A 13,919-nucleotide genomic window follows, 5' to 3' on the forward strand; every position below is an offset into this window, starting at 1 on the left:
TATTCAATCCCTGTTTACCCTGAAAGTCTGACAGCCATTGCTATCATCCGTTCGGGTTCCCAGCTGATTGAATAGGGGCAGCTGTAGCACCTCAAATTTGCACCTATCATTGTACATATCATTTCATATTAGGTCATAGCATATCATAACCCATTGCATAACATTTGCATTGTTTCTCAGTTGCCTCAAGAGCAAGCAAGCAAGAATTAGGTCAAACTGATCAGGAGATCAGTCTACCAATCAAGCAAGGTTGCTTCTCAAGGAATCAAAGCCCTAAGGTTTGCCCAACAAGTTCACATGCCTTGGAGGTCTTTTTGAAGTGTTCAAGTCAAGGTTTGAAGGCTCAGAGGTCATCAGTCGATGCACAGACAAGCCAAAACCCTAAACAGTCAGCAATCAGTCAAAGCAGTGGATGGTGGCCATTCTTGTGGAATTTGGGCACCATGATCAATCATCAAGAGTTCATATGTCTTGAGACATCATTTGAAGTCAAGGTCTCAAGGAATTAGGGTTTGGAATTCATCAGAAATGCACAGTCAAGTCCAAAACCCTAGAAAGTCAAAGTTGGTCAACTGTGGTTGATTTCTTTGGTTTTGATGGATGGAAATGGTTTGAAGGAGTTTATTCATGTCCTAGTAGGTCTCATATGTCATGGGAATCAACATCATGGAAGAATATCAAGCCAATCAGAAAATTTCCCAAAAATAGAAACTGGACCTGTAATTTCAACTGCCAAAAATGGAAACTTCTTGATCCTCAACTTGCATCATGATACAAGCTTCAAATGAATTTTTGCCCAACATGAAAGTTGAAGATCTTGTTCTCCCATTTTCAAAAAGTCCAAGAACTCTCAAATCCCATGTGCGGTTGTCAAGATATGATCCAATCATTTTCATCAATTTGTGAACTTCAACTGAGCATATCTCCCAAACCATAAGGCCAAATTTGGTGGGGTTTTTTCCTACAAACCACATTTTTCATCCTCTTTCCAAAAATATAAATTTCATGACCTAAAACCCTGCCAATCAAAATGGCATTTTTGGACCTATTCCTTTAAAATTCAAAGTTTGACCCAAGTTTGACTTTTTGCTTCTTTGATTTTTTCTTGACTTGGCCAATTGGAATCCATTTTATACCACATTTGTGACATGTTCCAGCTCCTAACTCATCATCATACCACCATTTTCCCATCATTTTGGCCTAAAGTGCAAAGTTGTCAAAATATGCAATTGGTTTCAATAAGCAAGTACATGTTAGCAATTGATGTGCAGCCACAAAGCAGCAGAAATGCAGTCTGTATGCAGCATGATTGCAGGCCCACACGACCAATCTGCACACCTCCATTTTCATTTGTACCAATTTAGCAAAAAATGAAAATAAGTTCTTTAAGGCTAAGCAAGCTTAGCATGTGATTAGTGGAGCATAAACAGACCCATATAAGCCTTCCTTCTGTCCAAACAAACCCTAGTTTTTACAGCCTACACACAGAAAACACACTCTCACTCTCTTCTTGCAAATTGGCAATTGGAAAAATTCTGAGCAGATCCTCAAAGCACACAAGTTCCTCTTGTTTCCTTCATTATCTAGACAACATCTTGAGCACATTCTCATCATCATTTCTCAACTGAAACACCTTCCCTAGCTCTGCATCTTCAAGAGCACTGTTGAGGGCAGATTTTAGGCTGGACCAGGTTATGTGTTCTTGAGCTAATTTTCTGCAAGCATTCAACCTTTGGAAGCTGTGTGACTACCTGTTTCGAGCTATATCCCTCAATCCATCACTATTTCCAGCTTTTCTTCAAAAACAAGTTAGTTTTCAGTCCTCTCCTTTCTCCAAACTATATCATGTTTTTGGTAGGTCTTATCATGCTGAGTACACTACAATTTATTTTACCTGAAATGATGATGTTATGAGGGAGAAATCCGGATTTGTATTTTTTGTGCATGAAGTTGTTCTTACCCGATTCTTGAAAACTATGGTGTATTAGTGGTCATGTTTGAGGGATATGTCATGCTTGCTTGCCATGTTATTTGATTTTCAATTGATGATGACTGATTGATGATGTTGAACACATGCTACTGTTATATCCGAACCCTAGCACTCTGTCTTGAAAACTCCCATAGTCATGTTGTTTTGTTGTCAGCTAGGTTTACTTAATGATGAATGTTCATTACCATGCCTGATTATTGAGGATTCTATTTATGATTGTTTGTTCATCATTAATGGTTGAATATGGAAATAATAAAGCATTGCTGTATCCATTAAACTCTAATTTGTTTCCAGTTTATTTTCCCATAGTCATGCCTGTTGTTATTAGGTGTATCTGCATAATCATATTGTTGCTGCTATGCTGCTGACCATGCTATAGGTTGATGTTGAGTTTCAATGAAAATGTTCATGCCTGCTGTTTCTTAAATCCATTAGACCTGCCTAGAATATCTCCTTGAACTGTGTATGTTTTTCTGTTTAAAGCCATTTGGGGATGATGTTTAGTTGCCAGGCAAATTGGGCCTCTTGATCGGGATTGATTTTCTCATGATGTTGGTCACATAAACAAACCTGTACCAGTGCCATGTTATTATGTGTTTTGCTTGAATTTTGTTTGATGTTGATGAACCATGGAGTGGAATTGATATATGTTGCTGTTGTTTAATTTAGTTCTGCCCGGGAATCTCCTCTGCTTGTGCTTGGTCTGTTGTTAATTAATGCTGTATGATGATGATGTTGCATAAACAAACTTGTACCAATGCCATGATTGCTTGCCATGCTGTTCAAGTTTCAATTGGTGATGACTGTTTGATTGCATGATGAACATGACTTTCAAACCCTGCTGCTGTTAAACTACTTTATCCTGTCCAGGAATTTTGTCTGAATGTGTATTGGTTTGTTGCACTATTGTCATGATTAATTGTTGCTGTTCATTGGATGTTGTTTATTCGATTGCTTGAAGCTGAACTTGATACCCTGCTGATAATCCCTAAGGTTTTTCTAAAAAACAGAATGTTGAACTTCCATTGTTTATTTTGATGTTGTTCATGCTGCTTGCCAAATACTATGCTGGTTGTGTGTTCAAATGTTTGATTCTGTTTGGATGTTGACTGAACTTGTTTGAAGTTTGAACCTTGAGCCATGATGTTGAAATCCTGTTATTTTTCTTCCAGAAAATCATGCTTTTATTGTTGCATGAACATTGGCTGTTGTTTTTGCTCATGTTGCATGATACATTTCGAGGCCATGCTATTGTGTGTTTGCTGTTTGGATTTGCTTGGATGATTGATGAATACACGATGCCATGCTAATACCTTGCTAACTGTGTTTCAAACCTTAAAACCTGCCAAGATTTCGCATGAACAGATGGTGTTGGTTTGTTGTTATGTTATGGTTGTATGAAGAATGTTTATTAGATGCTATGCTGTTGTGAGTTTGTGGTTTGAATTTGTTTGGATGTTGTTGCTCATGTTGTATGTTACATTTCATAAACCATGCTGTCGAAACCCTAGAGCCAGTTCCCATATAGTCTTGTTGGCTGTTGTTGTCCTGTGCTGCATGAATGTCCTTTATGTTACCATGTTGGTCTGCACGATTTTGTTGAAATTTATTGGCCATGATGTTTGATTGAAGTTGAGTATTTGAATTGCCCTGCTGTTGTATTATGCCAAGCCCTAGTTCCCTGCATGAACCCAGAAAATATGGAAGTTCATTGGATATTATGGCTTGGTTTACTGTTTCATTGGGGCAAGCCAATCAGGACATTTCCTGGGCGCCCCTGAAACACAGTCGTTTCAATAAGTGGCCTCAGTAATTACACATTTGCCATCCTTTGACCTTGGTTTGACTACCTTTGCCTTGCCCTTGTTCATGTTTTGCCCAATATTTCATCCAACTTCAATAATTATTTTCCAATTCATTTTTCACCCAAAAATTATGAAATTTTTTACACTTGATCATGTTTGAGTCTATTATTTAATGGTGAATTTTAATTAATTTTCCAGTGGTTGGTTTTTAATTGACAATTATTTTCTCAACATGTGTGCATGAATGATACCCTTGGCCATTTCAATTGTGAAATAATGATGTTGTGCCCAATGCCTTTGAAATTTTTTAGGGTGAAACTAGACACATTGACCTTCATTTCCATATAGAGTTTGTGCATTTATCATTTGTGGATTGAGGGTTATGATTTTTTGAAGTCATGTGTTACAATTGATGCTATGCCATGATCATGTATTTTCACAAATTTTGTTCACACACTTCCCCACATCCAAATGATCCCAAATTTTGCATGAATGATCTCTTGTATGTCTAGTTGATCTATGAATTTTCTTGGAGTTAATCATGCTGTTCTCCATTTAATTGAGAATTTTCTTCCATGCTTAGTCATTTGTTGACTTTTTGTGCTATACCTTGCCAAATCCTTTGTGAAATTCTCAAATCATATTGTATGTCCATGAAATTTCATATGTGATAACTAGACTCTTTGAGCTTTGCATTGGTGTTAATCTAATTCATTTCTCTTCTGTTTTCAAATTGATATGATTTTTTTGAAGTTGACCCATGCTTGTTGACTTTCACCATGCTTACTTGAATTTGTTTTGACTTCATGATTTTATTTGACTGCCTTCCTCTCATCCAATTGCCATGAAATTTGACATGTATACCATGTTAGATGTTAGGATTGAGTGTGATTTGTTTCATGATTTTTTGAGATTGTTTGAGTTGACTTTTGAATGAAGTCTTTGCTGTTGACTTTTGTATGCTTCCTTTGCTATGCTTTGCATTCTTTTGCATATGAAATGACCTTGATGCATGATATAAGTTTGAACCCAATTGTGTTTGCTTCCTACATGATTGAGTTTGACTTTGATTGAATATTGCTTGCTGCCTTGACCTTCTTCTTTCATCTTTGACCCTAGGCTAGCCCTAGTGGTCTTCTGAGCTTACAATTGAGCTGTTGTTTCAGGTTGAGCACCCATGCTTTAAGGATCACTCAAATGTGATTGAATTTGATTGTTTGCTTGTCTATATTGTGCTAACCTTTTGTTTTGTAGGTGACTCATGTAACTTGAGTCTTGCTTTGCACAGTTGATCTTCTGTGGTTGACTGTTTCTCCATTTCCTTTGCTTTTAACTGTTTAATTGCATACTGATTTGTTTGGTTTTTCTCAGGTACCCTTTAGTTGCTTTAGTTGCTTGCTTTGCTTTTTAGCAATTGCTTTGAGGTATAATCTCTTTTACTTCATGTAGTCTGGAGTCCCGGTCTGTTATTTGACCGGGCAAACTGTCTGAAGCCCTCCTTAAGAGGCAATGCCTGTGTTTGTTTAAAATTGTCCTAAGCAGGAAAAGTCCTTCAAGTAAGGCAATCGGTGGAAGGTAGGGATAAGTAGCCTATCCCCCACTATTCAGTGTGTCCTCTCTCTGCTCCCATTACATGGTTGAAGCATCGAGATAAGAACCCAAGATCTATCGAGTCAATAAGGGGAAAGAGTTCCATCTTTCTGAACTCCCCTACTTTCTATTTGATGCTCTCCCAGGCCAGGGATAGAAGCAATGAGGCACACCCCTCATCTCCTTTCCTCTGCTTCACCTTAGCCTCTCAATGGCAAGGTTAAGAGCACACTTACCCCATTCCAGTTGGCCCTAGTGCCTAACCTCTGATGTTTGAGCCCCCTTGTTGGTGTGTTTATTTTATGCTATCTGTGTTTGTGATTGCTTTGTTTGCCTCTTTAGGCTCTAGTTGCTTGCCCTTGTGCAATAGGTTGTGCTTGGCTTGCTTCCTGTGCAAGTCAAGTCTGTGTGGCTTAACCCTTGTGTGAGCCACACTTAGAGTTGTTAGGCCGAACTACGGCAACTCTGATTCTCATGTCCAGATGAGATACGTAGGCACGAGATGCGATGTCTTGTCGAGTTTGACTAACCACTAACACTAATTCTTTTCTCTCACCCCTGTTGTGATTGAGATATCCCCTTTCTCTTGCCACTAGTTGCAATTGAGATCCCTTGCTTCCTGTGCAAGCCTTGTCTAGGATAGGTTGGCCCTTGTGCCATTTAGCTAGAAACCTTAACTTAGGGTTGACTTTGCATGACAACATCTAGGCTCGAGTCGTAGTCTCCCTAGAGTTGTGTCTCCCTCTGTTATCTGGTTAGGCTAGATCCTTTGTCCCTGCGTAGGGGAACTACATCGCCCTGATCTTCACACCAGATGAAGTATGTAGGCAGGAGATTGAGCTGATCTCTCCGGGCGCCTTTTCTTTTCTTTTTGTGTTTTGTTTGACAGTTATAGGCTGAGTCCCAGACTCCCTCTCTATCTGTTGTGTTGTTTAGGTTCGGATGCTGACGTAAGTCCAGTGATTGGCATTCAGGCTCCACGTTTGCCTCTTTTGCGTGTCGTTTAGGTTCGGATGCTGACATAAGTCCAGTGATTGGCAGTCGGGCTCCACGTTTGCCTGTGTTTTGTTTTGTTTGCGTGCGTGTCAGCCGAGCTACGAATGCTCTGATTCTTCTCTCGTCCGAGAAGATACGTATGCATAGGATACGATATCCTAGCGAGCATGTGTCGTTTCCCCAGTCCGAACTACTTCGACTCTGATGTCTATGCCTGATAGACTAAGTAGGCCCAGGATGCGACATCCTGCCGAGTCAGTTTCAGTCAGTCTCTTTTGTCTCTTTCAGCCAGTGTGTGTGTGTTTGAGCAGTGTTTAGCAACCATATTCCTTCCTTTTGTGCGTGGATCCCGTAGAGTACTACGGATGCGTAGGGTGCCTAACACCTTCCCTTCGCATAACCGACTCCCGAACCCATCCTCTTTGGTCGCGAGACCATGTTTTTTCCTAGGTTTACTTCGAGCGTTTCCTTTCCCTCTTTCGGGATAAATAACGCACGGTGGCGGCTCTGTTGTTTCTTTCTTTTCCCGCCGGTTTTTCGCGCGATGCGACAAATGTTTAGAAATTTTATAAATGAATAAATAAGAGTTCTGAGAATCTAAAGTTTATACATAATAAATTGCAATTAAGTGTCGTAGCACCAAAATCAATTTCCTTAAATTCAGAACATTCAATAATTTATGCACTCTTGATATTTAATTGAGTTAGACTTCAAATTTTTTCTGCTTTAATAAACTTTTGTCTTCGTCAAAACTAAACTAAGATAGATGATGAGCACCTTCTTCACAATTTAATGGGTTACTTGTCTAATAAAAAACGATTAAATATGTGTGTAGTTCTATAAATAACCCAAAATTTAGTTTTAGTATCTATAAAAATTGCCTTCGAATAATGTTCCTTTTAAAGTTCTTCGTCCATACTTTTGATCTCTATCGTCTACTTCCTCTAATGGAAGTTGGCATGACACACCACGTCACTTAAAATCAACATCATACTTGACTAAAAAAACATGTTACATTGCGGGGTTACAAACCTTCTTGTCTGACAAAAAATCATTTTTGGAGGCATACTTCCAGTAATAATTGAGGTGTGCATTGAGCAATTATCCTAAATTTATGATGAGCCAAACCTGATAAATCAAGTGAACTCGTTTGACAGTTATATGATCTTCAAGAATTCAATTTGTCACCCCTAATTTGAACCTGACACTCACTATTTTGTATTAATAGACAATATTGTCCCTGCAAAAATATTTCACTTATTTCTTAAATTCATCTTTCACACGCGTGATTTTTGAATTTTAAGGCGATACCAGAAATTTGAAAAATAATATTTTTTTACCGTGAATAATAATTTGCAAAATTTTGTACAGTAGATTTCAAAATTTTCGATAATAATGAATACATTTACACTAAAAAATTTACAATTTATGTTACAAAATGACTTGCAAATCCACGGAAATTTCATAATTTCTAATAGTTATAAGAACTTTATTTTTTTTCCCGAAAATTAAAGAATTTCCAAAAAAAAAATAGAAAAACTCTAAATGTAGTGAAATTTTCGATAATTATTAATCTTTTTTATTTTTTCTATTTTTTAAGTGAAATATAGGGACAGTGACGACACTATTGCAGGCAAAGCGACAAATCAAACGGCAGATCAGGCTATAGGGCAGCTGAGGCTGAGTCTTCCCAGATACTGGCAGGACGAGTGATTCCAACCGATTCACACAAGAAACAGTTGACTGAACAAGGACAGGGAGATATGGTGTCATCAAACAGTCAGAACTCTACGGAAAATAAAGATCCATTGAAGTACATATATGTGAATAGGAATTAGTTTATTCATAGATTAAGGGTTTGTTCCTAGAATAAGGGAAACAAACCAGTGTGAATAGGAATTAGTTTATTCATAGGGTTTGTTCCTAGAATAAGGGAAACAAATCAGAAATTGATTTGTTCTCATTAAATGTAATTAATTAGTGTAATTACTTGTATAACCCTATAATCTCTATATATACCAAGAATAATAATGAGAGAGGTATCAAACCTATTTTTCTGACATGGTATCAGCCTCGCGATCAAACTTGTGATTTTTTGGTTCTAATCGAGTTTTGTTGTTCATCGTTTATTGGTCTCTGATCGATCAACGTGGAATTTGTTTCGCGGAGATTTCATCGTGATTATAGGGTTAAGGCTTCAGTTTGTTTTGCGATTCTTTTCCCAAATCGTGATTCTCGGTCGTGTTTGGTTTTTTTTTCGGTTGCAATTTTGATTTTTTTGTTCTTGGATGTTCTTGGTTTGAGATTCTTGATCGTGATTATCTTTTAATTCTGCCGCTTCTTCAAAATCGCATTTGCTTTGTTTGTGGATTGTGGATTGTTCGGTTCGTGGATTATCTTGGTTATCTTCTTGTTGCACTATTTGTGGATTGTGGACACTATACTGTTCGTGGAGTATTTGGTTTGTTTACTGTTGTTGGATTATTATTATAATCATAATAATTATTATAATAAGAATTATTATTATAATAATTTATCAATTAGTGAGGTTGAATCTTGTTGCATACTAACTTAGATGGCTTCCGAAAAAGAAAGAGATAATTTTTGTGTCCGTTTTACCGACAAAAATTATTCAGCATGGGAATTTCAATTTAAGATGTATGTTAGAGGAAAGGGATTATGGAGTCACTTAGATGATGTTTCTAAGGCACCGACGGAGAAAACTGCTTTAGATGTGTGGGAAACTAAAGATGCTCAAATCATCACTTGGATTCTCAACAGTATTGATCCTCAGATGATCAATAATTTGCGCTCTTTTTCAACTGCTCAAGAAATATGGAATTATTTGAAGCGCATTTATAACCAGGACAATTCGGCAAAACGGTTTCAGTTAGAGCTAGACATAGCCAACTATAAACAAGGTGACTTGTCTATTCAAGAATACTATTCTGGTTTTCTAAATCTTTGGACAGAACACTCTGCTATTATACATGCTAAGGTTCCCAAGACCTCCCTCGCGGTTGTTCAAGAAGTTTACAACACCAGTGGGCGAGATCAATTTCTCATGAAATTTCGTTCAGAATTTGAGGTTGTCAGAGGTGCTTTGCTAAATAGGAATCCTGTTCCTTCTTTGGATACTTGTGTTGGTGAACTTCTCAGGGAAGAACAACGTCTGATTACTCAAGGAGCTATGTCTCATGATGTTGTCAGTTCCGAACCCATGGCAATTGCATATGCTGCTCAGAGCAGAGGAAAGGGTCGTGATATGCGACAAGTCCAATGTTTTTCTTGCAAACAATTTGGACATATTGCTCGCAGCTACAGTAAGAAGTTTTGCAAATATTGCAAACAACAGGGTCATATCATCTCTGACTGTCCCACGCGTCCTCCCCGACCAGCACAACATCCAGCCCAAGCATTCCATGCCACTACCAACTCTACAGTTGGTCTTCTCAGTACTGGTGCATCTAATGGCGGTGTTATACAACCTGAAATGATTCAACAAATGGTACATTCTGCTCTTTCAGCCTTGGGAATTCAGGGTAAGTCTTCTAATGTTTCTCAACCGTGGTTTCTTGATTCTGGCGCATCCAATCACATGTCGGGCTCCTCTGAATACTTGCACAATTTACATTCTTATAATGGCAATCAGCAAATTCAAATTGTTGATGGTAATAAACTCACTATCACTGATGTTGGTGACATAAACTCTAACTTTCGTGACGTGCTTGTATCACCTAAACTTGCTTCCAACTTATTGTCAGTTGGTCAATTGGTGGATAACAATTATAATGTTAATTTTTCTCGTGTTGGTTGTCTTGTGCAGGAGCAGGTGTCGGGGAAGGTGATCGCGAAGGGGCCTAAAGTGGGAAGATTGTTTCCGCTTCAGTTTAGCTCTAGTCATTTATCTTTTGCTAGTAATAGTGTTTTGAACTCTTATGAGGATTGGCATAGAAAATTGGGTCATCCAAATTCTGTTGTTTTGTCTCATTTATTTAAAACTGGTTTGTTGGGAAATAAACATGTTTGTATTGCTTCTATTTCATGTTCTGTTTGCAAATTGGCTAAAAGTAAAACACTTCCTTTTCCATCAGGTGCTCATCGTGCCTTCACTTGTTTTGAGATGATTCATAGTGATGTGTGGGGAATGTCTCCTGCAGCATCTCATGCTCACTATAAATATTTTGTCATATTTATTGATGACTACAGTCGTTTTACTTGGATATATTTTCTTCGATCTAAGTCTGAAGTGTTTTCTATGTTTCAGAAGTTTTTGACATATGTTGAAACTCAATTTCAAGCAAGTGTGAAAATTTTTCGATCTGACTCTGGAGGTGAGTATATGTCTCATGAGTTTCAGGAGTACCTTCAACAAAAAGGGATCTTATCTCAACGATCTTGTCCCAATACCCCCCAACAAAACGGGATGGCAGAGCGAAAGAATCGTCATTTGCTTGATGTAACTCGCACTTTACTTCTTCAAGCTTCTGTGCCATCCCGATTTTGGGTAGAGGCTCTGCTCTTTCCACAGCCGTATTCTTGATCAATCGTCTTCCTTCTACGGTTATTGATTTTGATTCTCCTTTCTTTCGTCTTTTTAAAACTCAGCCTGATTATAGTTATTTACATACTTTTTGATGTGTGTGTTTTGTTCACTTACCTCAGTTTGAACGAAATAAGCTTGGAGCACAGTCTATTCAATGTGCATTTATGGGGTATAGCAACTCTCATAAGGGTTTTGTGTGTTATGATGTGTCTAATCACCGCTTTCGAGTTTCTAGAAATGTTACATTTTTTTATAATCAATTTATGTTTCATTCTCTTTCTCCTGTCACAAATGAAATTGCTATTCTTCCTAATTTTTCTGTTATGCCTCGATCTATAGAACGTTACAAACCAGGAATCATATATGTCAGACAACGCAGAAAACAGGTTCCCACTGCCCCTCCCGACACAGATCCGCCACCTAATCCTGAACCGGTCAAACAACGACGTTCTAGTCGAATATCTAAAGCACCAGATAGATATTCACCAGACAGGTATGATTCCTCACATACTTCTCTAACCGCCTCACTGTCTAGCATATCTATTCCTACTTGTTATGCACAGGCTGTTAAAGACGTGCGCTGGATAAAAGCAATGAATGAGGAACTTCAGGCTCTTCGAGAGAATTTTACATGAGATATTGTCTCTTGTCCCCCTGATATCAAACCCATAGGTTGCAAATGGGTGTATTCTGTGAAACTGAATTATGATGGGTCTCTCAATCGTTTCAAGGCTCGATTGGTTGCCTTAGGAAATAAGCAGGAATATGGAATTGATTATGATGAGACATTTGCACCGGTTGCCAAAATGACATATGTTCGTACAATACTCTCCATAGCTGCTTCTAACGGGTGGTCTCTTCATCAAATGGATGTGAAAAACGTTTTTCTTCATGGTGACCTGACGAAAGATATTTATATGACTCCTCTTCAAGGTTTATTCTTGTCATCTAAGGCTGTGTGCAAGCTCAAATGCTCCTTATATGGTTTGAAACAAGCGCCTAGAGCATGGTATGAAAAATTCCGCTCAACTCTACTTGGGTTCTCCTTTACTCAGAGTCAATATGATTCTTCTCTATTTATTCATAGAACTTCTACTGGAATTGTCCTACTTCTTCTGTATGTTGATGATATGATTATTACTGGTTCTGATCATGCTTCAATTCAAAGCCTTAAACAACAGTTACAAGCATCGTTTCATATGAAAGATCTTGGTAATTTGCATTACTTTCTTGGTCTTGAGGTTCATTCTACATCCAAGGGCATATTCCTCCATCAACACAAATATGCCACAGATTTAATTTCTATGGCTGGTCTACAATCGGCTAATCCAGTGGATACTCCTCTTGAGATTAATGTTAAATATCATCATGATGATGGTGATCTCTTGCCTGATCCCTTATTGTATCGTCAACTCGTGGGTAGCCTTAATTACCTGACTATTACTCGCCCTGACATATCTTTTGATGTTCAACAAGTAAGTCAATTCATGCACTCTCCTCGTCATCTTCACTTGGCAGTAGTTCGTCGCATAATTCGCTACCTGAAGGGAAGCTCTCATCGTGGTTTATTCTTTCACACTGGAATTACTCCTAAACTGAGTGCTTATAGTGATACCGATTGGGCAGGATGTCCTGATACTCGGCGATCTGTCACTGGTTGGTGCATGTTTCTTGGCTCTTCATTGATATCATGAAAAAGTAAGAAACAAGCGAGAGTCTCTAAATCTTCTATTGAATCTGAGTATCGTGCCATGTCTGCTGCCTGTTCTGAAATAATTTGGCTTCGTGGTCTTTTGGCTGAACTTGGATTTCCTCAAACAGAGTCAACTTCACTTTATGCGGACAATACAAGTGTCAACCAAATCGTTGCGAATCCTGTTTTTCATGAACGCACCAAACATATCGAAGTTGATTGTCATTTGATCCATGACGCATATGATGACAGACTAATATCACTTCCTCATGTCAGTACTCAGTTGCAGGTTACAGATATTCTTACCAAGCCCGTTCCGCGTCCACGTCATCAATTTCTTGTTAGCAAATTGATGCTCATTGACCAACAGCATCAATTTGAGGGGGGATGTGAATAGGAATTAGTTTATTCATAGATTAAGGAAAACAAATCAGTGTGAATAGGAATTAGTTTATTCATAGGGTTTGTTCCTAGAATAAGGGAAACAAATCAGAAATTGATTTGTTCTCATTAAATATAATTAATTCGTGTAATTACTAGTATAACCCTGTAATCTCTATATATACCAGAAAATCTCTATATATACCAGAAATAATAATGAGAGAGGTATCAAACCTATTTTTCTGACAATATATGCCTTAATCAAAAATTGAGGAAGAAACATTTTGAGATGTTTTTATCAAGCATGTGATCTCTCCTATTTATACAACTTTACATTTACTCTAAAACACACAAAACTATCGTTGCAATCACAGTTGTTCAAAACTGTTAGCAAAATCCTAAACGTTCAAAATTTCAAATAACACTATCAGAAATTTCCCTTTTTTCCTTTGGTTGAAATTTTTGATATAAAATAGTACTTTAAAAAATTTCAATAATATTTATAAATTCACAAAAATTTCATAAATTCCAATATACCGAAAATTTAAAATATACTATCTAAAATTTAATTTGTACCAGAAATTCTGATTTGACTACCAAAAATTTTGTACAGAAATTTGATTTAATTTTCTATCGAAGGCTGATTTGGAATTTTGAAACTATAGAGGTGACAGGTATTGGCAAGTTAAAACCTCATATCTTCCTTACAAGAGAGTCCACAATATATTAAAGATTAAAGCATCAATATATTGTCAAAATAAACATTAATATCTATTTCTATACGATCAAATCATGTTTCACATGAAGAAGAAAAAAAGAGTAGATCAACATAGAGGACAATGAAATAACCAGTGTAGGTTTCAAATGTTGGACACTAAGTGAAGGTACAACATATATCTAATCTAATTAGACAAAGTG

This window comes from Lathyrus oleraceus, chromosome 1, assembly GCF_024323335.1.
Source record: "Lathyrus oleraceus cultivar Zhongwan6 chromosome 1, CAAS_Psat_ZW6_1.0, whole genome shotgun sequence".
Lineage (NCBI taxonomy): Eukaryota > Viridiplantae > Streptophyta > Magnoliopsida > Fabales > Fabaceae > Lathyrus > Lathyrus oleraceus.